The sequence below is a fragment of the Phyllostomus hastatus genome, unplaced genomic scaffold, assembly GCF_019186645.2.
Source record: "Phyllostomus hastatus isolate PE091 unplaced genomic scaffold, TTU_PhHast_1.1 phas_contig_1, whole genome shotgun sequence".
Taxonomy (NCBI): Eukaryota; Metazoa; Chordata; class Mammalia; order Chiroptera; family Phyllostomidae; genus Phyllostomus; species Phyllostomus hastatus.
This window is the reverse complement of record NW_025333498.1, coordinates 21,768,195-21,777,284: the sequence shown is the minus strand read 5'-3', so window position 1 is coordinate 21,777,284 and position 9,090 is coordinate 21,768,195. Positions and strand designations below refer to the sequence as shown.

General features: G+C 40.6%; 1 pseudogene; it reads right to left on the bottom strand.

The window, feature by feature from the left end:
- Positions 1-452: 452 nt before the first annotated feature.
- On the bottom strand, positions 453-1,039 carry LOC123816174 (annotated as a pseudogene).
- Positions 1,040-9,090: the final 8,051 nt, after the last annotated feature.

Sequence of the window (9,090 nt, the reverse complement as noted above, 5' to 3'; positions counted from 1 at the left end):
AGATGGTAAGGGAAGGAGAAAGAGAAGAAGAGAAACATCAATGTGTGGTTGCCCCTCACGTGCCCCCAACTGGGGACCTGGCCTGCAGGTGCCCTGACTAGGAATCAAGCTGTGACCCTTTGGTTCGCAGGCCTGCACTCTATCCACTGAGCCACATCAGTCAGGGCCGGAATGTGTTTTTGTTTTTACTCATAGTTGGCTTCCTCTCAGATCCTCATCTTTGAAGGGAGAATGAAGTGATTAACACATGTTTTAATGTTAATGGTATCACCACATTAATCATCTAGTTTTAAAGAACTCGTTCTCAATTTCCATGTAAGTTTAGAAGCAAAAATTTCCTGAAACATAGATGTTCATATGAGTAAAGGGACAGATAAAATGGCTTGCACTAGGTGTTGATGCTCGCTACTGATGTTTGACACATAATCTGACCCTGTCAATATTTCTGTAATTCATTGATTCAGCCAGGCTATAAAACCCCTCATAACCAGCTGAATCTCCTTCTTGCAAATAGCACATGAAGCCCTGGGCTTCTTTAATTTCTGGTACCATGAAAACAATGGCAAGATGTCTTGTCCTCCTGTGAATAATGTTCCTGTTCCTTAGTGTTTTCTCTCATAGACTGCATGGCTTCTGGAGATCCCGGCAATCCTTCATGGGTCCCCTAACTGTTCTCTGTCTAAAAAGGCTAGCTGATTGTTCTCCTGCACTTCATTTGGCCTCTTGGCTTTCAGAACTGTGAGCCAAATCCAAGAATTTCACTGAGTGGCAGGGATCAGAGTTTGGGGTTTTCTTCCCTTCTATATCCATACTCGTATCTGGGTATAAAAACTGGAGCCGATATGGCTCTTTGGCAACCAGGGACATCAACTCCCTTACTTTCCTTCTCTGCAGGTATAGCCAAGATATCAGGTGTGGAGAGAGAATAGGTTAACTGAGAACAAATCCAGATACCGATCCTTCCTCAAGGTCCAACACTGAAACGGTACCTGTTGCTTGGAGAGTTGAATGTCTTGTATTCAGTGCCCTGCTCACTCATCCTCAGAGCAAAAGGGCCAGGTTTGGTCCTATCTCATGGCTGTTCTATGAGTCATTTCAACGCCAAGCCCGGGTGAAAAGGATGTTAGTCATCCAACATCTGTTTTTCGAAGCGATTTTTTTCCTGTAACATCTGAAAAAATTCCAAAGAGGCTATGTCTGTTCACTATTCCCATTTTGTTTCCTCTCTCACTTTCTCTCAAATGGAACAAGTTAAATTACCCTGTTCTCAGTCTTCTGAACTCATCAGTTCAGGCTTTCAGACGTTGACACATTATAATTGCTTGAACATAAAGTGAATGTTTACATCATTTTTTTCTCAAACAAAAGGTAAAATGCAATTTAATGAGACCCATTATTGAGATGTTGGGTTGTGTCTGCAGCCACTGTGTGAAGGAATGCACTAATGAAGACAAGAGACAGCTACGGTTCCGGTTTTGTGGATGGGGGAGCTGAGCTTTTTGTTGCTGTTGTCTGAATTTTTAGAAAAATGCTTCTCTTGCCACCCTTGATTTTAGTGGCTTTGACATTTCAAAAGAGCAGGTGGAGGTAAGAGGATGGGTGAAGGAAAAGAAATGTTATAAATAGGAAAATGGACAGGTTCTTCAGCCTTATTTTGTAGACTAACCTAAGTACATGTCAATCTACTGCTAAGAATTAATTTGTTTTTTAATGATAAATTTAAAGGACATTTAGCACTTTGTTGTCATAGGCAGAACCATTCTTTTCTTCAGTGTTCAAGAGGAATCCCAGGGTCCAAGTTGAAAAGCAGTGGCCCAAACTGCAGTGTGGGGTTTTCCTTTTCTCCACAAAGCGACCTCCAGCACCACAGTTCCCCAAAGGGGCTTGTCAGGGCCTGGCTGACTGGCTGCAGCAGAGGCTTGGGACAGCCCTTGTTGTGAGGACAGCCCTGGCTAGGAAGGCCTGGCTAGGTGGGCTCCAGCGGGCAGCAGACTCTGGGTTGGGTCTAGTGTAGCAGGCAGAACACTGTCCAACGGGTTGCATCTGAGAACAGCCATTTGCATCAGAAACAGCCAGCAGCACTGCTTTGGGACATGAGGAAGAGGCTGGTTTCATACAGCTACATAGCAGGCCCTGGAGCCTCTGCTAAGAAAAAAGCAGAGCTTGTCCTAAAGGTGCTGGCACCAGGCACATTGATCAGGTACAACGTCCAGAAGAGACCTATTGTGGAACTGGGTGAAAAATGGGCACTGGGCTCAGAAACGGTTCCTGTTGCTAAAGGGGGACAAGAAGGCAGAGGCAGTGGAGCAGTAAGCTGGCAACACAAAGCTCAGAGCTTCAGAATAGATCTCACTAGTCCCTTCTGCTTAAAGTCTGGTTCGACCCTGAAAGGGAAGGCTACGTCTTCAGACCTGCAGAAATTTCTTTTTCAAGGCTTAAAAAAAAAAAAAGAAATTCAGTTCCCTGAATATGCCTATGACATGTAATATTAGTACTCTTGGAGGAAAGTGACAGAAATTCAATGGAAATTAGCTTTAGGTGACCACAAACGAAAAGGGTTTACTGGTTCACGTAACTGGAAAGCACAGGCTGGGTCTGGCCGTTACAAACACTGTTGGATCCCGGGGCTTAAACACTGTCCCTCCAGCTCCTCTCTGTCATTTCTGCTGTCTTTGCCCAGTGGTGGGCTGGTAAATGCTTAACCACTGGGTTTTCGAAGAAAACAAACTGATATATGTGCACTCATAAGCTTATATTAAATTTCAGTAATATAAAGGAGGTGTAGCACAATTCATTCCTAAGAAAATATATAATCCTCTTCATATAAATTTGATATAGCTAATTTATTTTCATAAAATGCTTTTGTTGAGATTTGACAGACTCTTGGATCTATAGCCAAATGTGGTAGCCATTGAAGAATGAGGGTGGTTCTTCTGACTTGAATGTTGGCTGATACTTTCATTTACAAGAAAGACAGTATTATGGGCTGAATGTTTGCCCAACACAGATTCATATGTTGAAGCCTTTCATGGACTGAATGTTTGTGTCTCCCCAAAAAGCACAGGCTGAAGTCCTAACTCCCAAAGTGAATGACATTAGAACGTGGGACCTGTGAGAGGTAACCAGGCTTAGATGAGGTCATGAACGTGGGATCTGCATGATACGATTTGTGTTCTTATAAGAAAAGGAACTCTCTCTCTCTCTCTCTCTTTCGCTCTTCACCAGCCTCCATTACTATGTGAGGACATAATGAGGAAGTCAGGCTCTCATTTGAACCCAATCATGCTGGCACTCTGATCTCAGCCTTTAGAACTGTGAGAAAATAAATGTCGTTGTTTAAACCATGTGGCATACGGTATTTTGTTACCACATCCTGAACAGACTAAGATAAAGCCCTAACTCCCAATATGACTATATTTGGAGACAAGGTCTATATGAAAGTAATTAAGTTTAAAAGAAGTTGTAAGGGTGGGGCCCTAATCTGATAGGTTTGTTGGTTTTATGAGAAGAGGAAGATTGTGATCTCTGGATCTCTGTCTCCCTTTCTCTGTCTCTCTCTCTGTCTCTCTCTGTCTCTCTCTCTCTCTCGCTGTGTGTATGCCTGCATAAAGAAGAGGTCATGTGAGCACACAGATAGATGGAGGCTGCCTACAAACCAAGAAAAGAGAAATCACAATAAAACCTAGCTTGCTGGCATGCTGGCATGTTGATCTCGGACTTCTCAGTGTCCATAACCATGAGAAATACATTACCGTTGCTTCAACCCCCCAGTCTACAGTACTTTGTCACAGCAGTCCGAGCTGACTAATAAAGGCAAGAAAGATGAAAGTGAAATAATAAGTACCCATGTGGGAACTTCCCTCTTTTTGAAAAAACTGACTTTACTGCTGAATCAGATTATAGTTCCTGAGAACTAGAATAATATTTCCTCATTTCTTGGTGCTGTTTATAATGTAGCATCTTTAGATGTGACATACTTTCATGTTTAATCTGCATAATGTTTGCTCTATAATTTTGTTAAATTTAGAGACAGGATTAATAAACTATACCCTATAGTCTTAATTTGGGTAGGTGCTTCCTTCGGCCCCTTTAATCTCATTATGTTGACATTCTAGTCAATATAAACACCCATGGTTTTTTCCTGAGACCTGCTCTTCAGGTGTTTTCCTCGTGATATGGATTTGAAAAACTGACTTGTTTTCAGCTTCAATTTTGGGAATTTATATTTCTTTTCTCAGTTAATTATTTCAGCCCACTTTATCAATCAGTTGAGATATTTTAATATTTTGACTCTTCTAGCTGGTGTATTATTTATTCCCCCAAGCTTTATTTTGCTTGTGTTACTATAACTCCATAGGCTTTTCATGTCTTCATTCTAGTCATTGTTAAACAATTTTTTAAATAGGACAGTTTTCTTTGAGATACCTTTAGAAGCTTCTTTTCACATTGCCACACATCCAGAAAGTAATTCTGTTGTATAATGCATAACTAAACCATTATAACTTCAATCCATGCATAAAAATATGTTTTGTGCATAATGATACCAGGAAGGACGAACGTCATAAGCTAATTATATTTACTTCTTTGACAAATAGTCTACAAGAACAAATATGCAATTAATATAATTATAACTTTGTTTCTTGTGAGAAACAAAGAGGATTAGCAATTTATGATGTTGACTATGGTTGTAAAATAGGTCTCTTAAGATCTATAGATCTTTTTTCAGAAGATAAAAATCCATATTTTGTGGAATGGAAGAGACCATATAATAATTGCCATATTTCTATTAGAAATTTCTTTATCTACAAGTTAACCTAACTTGAGTTTAATAAAGCATGATGAAGGACCTGCCTACTGAAACTGCCTAAGGTAAGTTGACAATAGGTGGCGATGTCTCCACAGCTTGTCATTTCTGCCCTAGGCTTCTTAATAAAAGGGGACAAACACCCCCCTGCCTTGTGCAATCATTGGACTGTGCCTGGGGAGTTCTGGTGTGTTTGGTGTGGAAGCGCTGTTGCTGGGAATGGGGAGGGAGTGATCTCCTGGACCACATGTGCATTCCAATGAAAAGATTCATTTGTAGTAAAAATGCCTTAAAATAATATGAGTAAGATCTGTTACTCTTAATGTTGTGAGAAAAAAGAGGATGGTAGAAAAATTATTTCTTCAAGAAGAAAAGGCAACCTTGATTTCTGAAATTATTTAATTGATTTTTTAAAGAATCAGACTTGACATAGCCACGGGGCAGAATGGGTCCCTGTGAGATTCAGGGTGTTTCTCATTTTGATAAAGCTCTGCAACACAGTGGGCCCCAGAGTTGGACTAAATTTTCTTCTGGTTGTGTGCTGCGACAATCCTCCCTTGAGAAAACAGGTACCTTGTGTGTAGCTTGCTGATGGCGGAGGGTCAGAAGGTAATAACTCTCTGGGGAGGAAGTCACTGTTAATGTGTCAAACCAGTGTCTTGTTCCATTAGACTATCTAGGATGGTTCTTGGTAGTCTTTCAAGATTGCCATGTTTTGAGGTGCTCCTCACTTTGTGTCCCAGCTTGCATCTTTTTCATGTATCCTTTTAAAATCAGAAGTCCTGAGAGTACCAGTGTGCCCGTATAAATCCCTATGGTTGCCTCCCCGTTTTCTTTCTGCTTGAGACTATTTCTAATTACCTTGCCAGTATTTTGCTTATAGAATATCTGGTGTCTCTTTAGCCACATTCCTTCTGAGTCTCAGATGGTGGATCATGTGTACATTTGGACATTCTATAAGCTGCTTTCTCAAAGTCCAAGGAAATGCTTAGCCACTCATGACTTTGCCCTTTTTGTAACCATTTCATGACTCCTGTCACTTCCATACCCTTAACCACCATGTTGGCCAGAAGTACAGACAATGTAGTGACAAGCTAAACCAAGGATTTATTAGCTACTTTTTGGGGGGTAGAATGGGACACCAAGAAGACGTAGGATGCTTTCCAGCCTGCCCATATTAAATACAGCCTTGACACTGTGCCCTTCCAAAGTCTATACAGGGTTTTATACCTTCCTGACATATTTGTTCCATTAGATGCTTTTATGAACTAGAAAAAAAAAAACCACTTCTGATGCTCCATTTCAGTTGACAGTCCTATTCTTTTGGGACACCAATGATGTCATATTTATTTTTCTCTGTAAAAAAGTCCATATTTATTTTATCTATTACCTATAGTCTCTGAAACTTATTTATCTTTATAGTCAATAAATATAAGTTGAATAGAAATAAGTACGTATAGACACATACAAAGTACTGAGTAATTTTTAAGACTTCCTTCTAGTTGTATTTTTTTAGAATAATTGGTCTTTTTCTTTACTATCATTCTTTTCTCTATATGTCATGGATTTACATTTTATAAGTTGATAGGTTCTGGGACTTGAGTTTGCCGCCCCACTCTGTGCCTCTGGGCTTATGAGGATTCAGAGTTACCTCCTTGCTCTCCCTCAAAGAGCAATACAGCATTGAGATTCGGAGGGCACTACAGGGGAAGCCAATGGTGAAATTTCATAATAACACAGCCAAAGAACCAGATTCTCATTATTTCTTTAAGGAAAAAGATTACTTTTGCATGATTTGAGGTTCACCTGAGAGCTAGGCCTGCTTTTCTGAAGGCCTTCTTGCACACCTGGGCCTGAAAGAAGCAGAGGGGAAAGAGAAGCTTGAAGATGCAGAGGCTTTGTTCTGTGATATAAACAAGTCACTGTGGACAGTGTTCCTAAGAGTGAGCTGCAAATACCTTTTACAGGTTGATCAACTGAAGCCAAATTAAGGATTCAGGAGGAGTTGATTTTTATCCCCCCTAGACAGAGAAAAATGACATTGCAATGCAGACAATAAAATAACTATGGCTTTCTGTTTACAAATGTGCAGATAAATCAGAAAGGAGACAGGTTGTTTTAAAGTAGATTGAAGAATGAAAAAGAACTGAAAGGGTTAATGTAAATATGGCAAGCATCTGGCCAGAGGAACAAGTTAAGAATTCTGTTTGTGGCCAGGACACCATTTCTCTCTTGTTCCTCATCAGTGAAAGGTGTCTTTTATTTTTACAGACTATTTTCTAGTAAAGTATTTGGGCGCAAATACTTAACTGGCATTTCTGAAAACAAAAATTTACATGATTCATAGTGAACTTCCAAGTTCTTAAATAAAGAACTGTCCCCATTGTGCCTGTGAGTACATTTCCTTTGTTAATGGTGACACTGATATTTCTGTCTCTTCAACAATTTCTCTTTCCCATCCTGATGTCCACCAGCATTAGCACAGCCTGCCCTTGCCCTACTGCTTTTCCCTCTTAATGCACTTTCCTTGAAGTCTCATTGTTGCCCACACACTATAGCACCCCCTTTTATAGGTGACACCCCAGACTTTATCTCTAGTCCACACACACCCACCACTTCCAACCCCATAACTGTGATAGTGATTGGATGCCCCCCTTCCCCATCTTACTGTGACTTCTCACACTCACATCACACCTCTGCATCCTGCCTCGTGGGCTTTCTCCTTGGCAGGAAGGGAGATACCCAGAAGTTAGCTGGCATACACAAGGGGCGTTTCAAAGATACTGCCAGTTGCAGGTAGGGACTTACCTGACACAGGTAAGAATGTTCTTTGCTACTTGGGAACTGCCTGCTCTGGCCTCTGCTCCTGGGTCTTGGTGCTATTTGTCCCCCCTTAATCTGACACAATGAGTTGCCCTTTTTTCTTTGAGGACAAACTCTCCCCAGAACCAGACCAGTAGTCTGGCCTGGACTACTAATTCCTCACTTTGCTCCATCATTCTCCATTGCTGTATTAGCCGTACTTATGTCGTCTTTGGAACTTTATATAGCATGAGCACATTGTCATAAATCACATTTAAGAATATTATCTGTGGAAAAATATGCCTTGAGCAAAGTGTGGTTAGATGCACAGTGAACATCTTGGATAAATGCTTGGTTCAAAGAGTGCATGTGGTAGCTCATAGCAGACTCCTAACTAGGAGGTAACTTCCAGGAGGTGCGGACCATGCCTATATTGGCCACTCATATATCCAGAACTTATCACAGTATCTGGCACATGGTAAGTTTGGTGTTTGTCAATAATATTTGTTGAAAAAAAATGAGTGAATGAATTAATGAGTTTGAGGAGTATCAGCAATTTCTCAAATTTGCCAACTTTAATGAAGAGTGATTTTTCTTCCCTAAATAGGACTTCCAATCGTGAATCTATTGAATAAATATTTCTTGTTTCAAAGGAGGATGATTAATCAAACAGCCTTTAATCAGAGAGCTGCCAGGGATGGCTGGCGGGGGGCGGGGCAGGGCGGGGAGAACAAAGGAGAAGCCAGGTGCTGTGGGGAAAGTAATCCTCAGTTATTCCAACCCTTTCCAATCACAGAGCTCTCTTTTCATTTGGTTTTCACACTGGGAATACATGCAACTTTTATTTAGAAAGATTTTGGTCACTAAAATAAAAATGTAAAAAACTATCACTTTACATAGCTGACATCAAAAGACTTAACTGTACCATAAGCAAATAGACAATAAGAACTTTGTGTTGATAAAATAGTGATAAATAAATATATCTATATGGAAAACTGTGCAACAGTCCCTAAAACTTTCCTACTTCTTTCCCTTGATGAGCTTCGAACCTTCAAATGACTGCTTGCACTATGCTGCCCTCCAGGATTTTTCTGGACTTTTCTCTACCATTTCTCCCAGTTGGTCCTTGCCTTCAACAAGTAACCTGTCCTGAGTTCCCATTCCTTTAGCGTCTGCTTTCTAAGAGGTAACTATGAATGATAATAGGTTAACTAGTCCCAATAGATAAGCTATGAATCCTTAAACAACATCTTTATCAGGAAATCTTTAAAGGGTGGGTCTTCTGAACAAGGGGTCAGAGAACTATTCTGGGCCAAGTAGCTTTTCAGAGCCTGGAATCATTCCAGTTGGTCAGTTGTCCAGAGCACACAGGAATGGCCTAAACTGTGAAGAAATAACCTTGAAGGAATTATACCTCTTTATATACCTGACCTCTTCCCATTCTACCCTGGGGAGTAAAATGTTCTGATTAGAAAACGTTCATA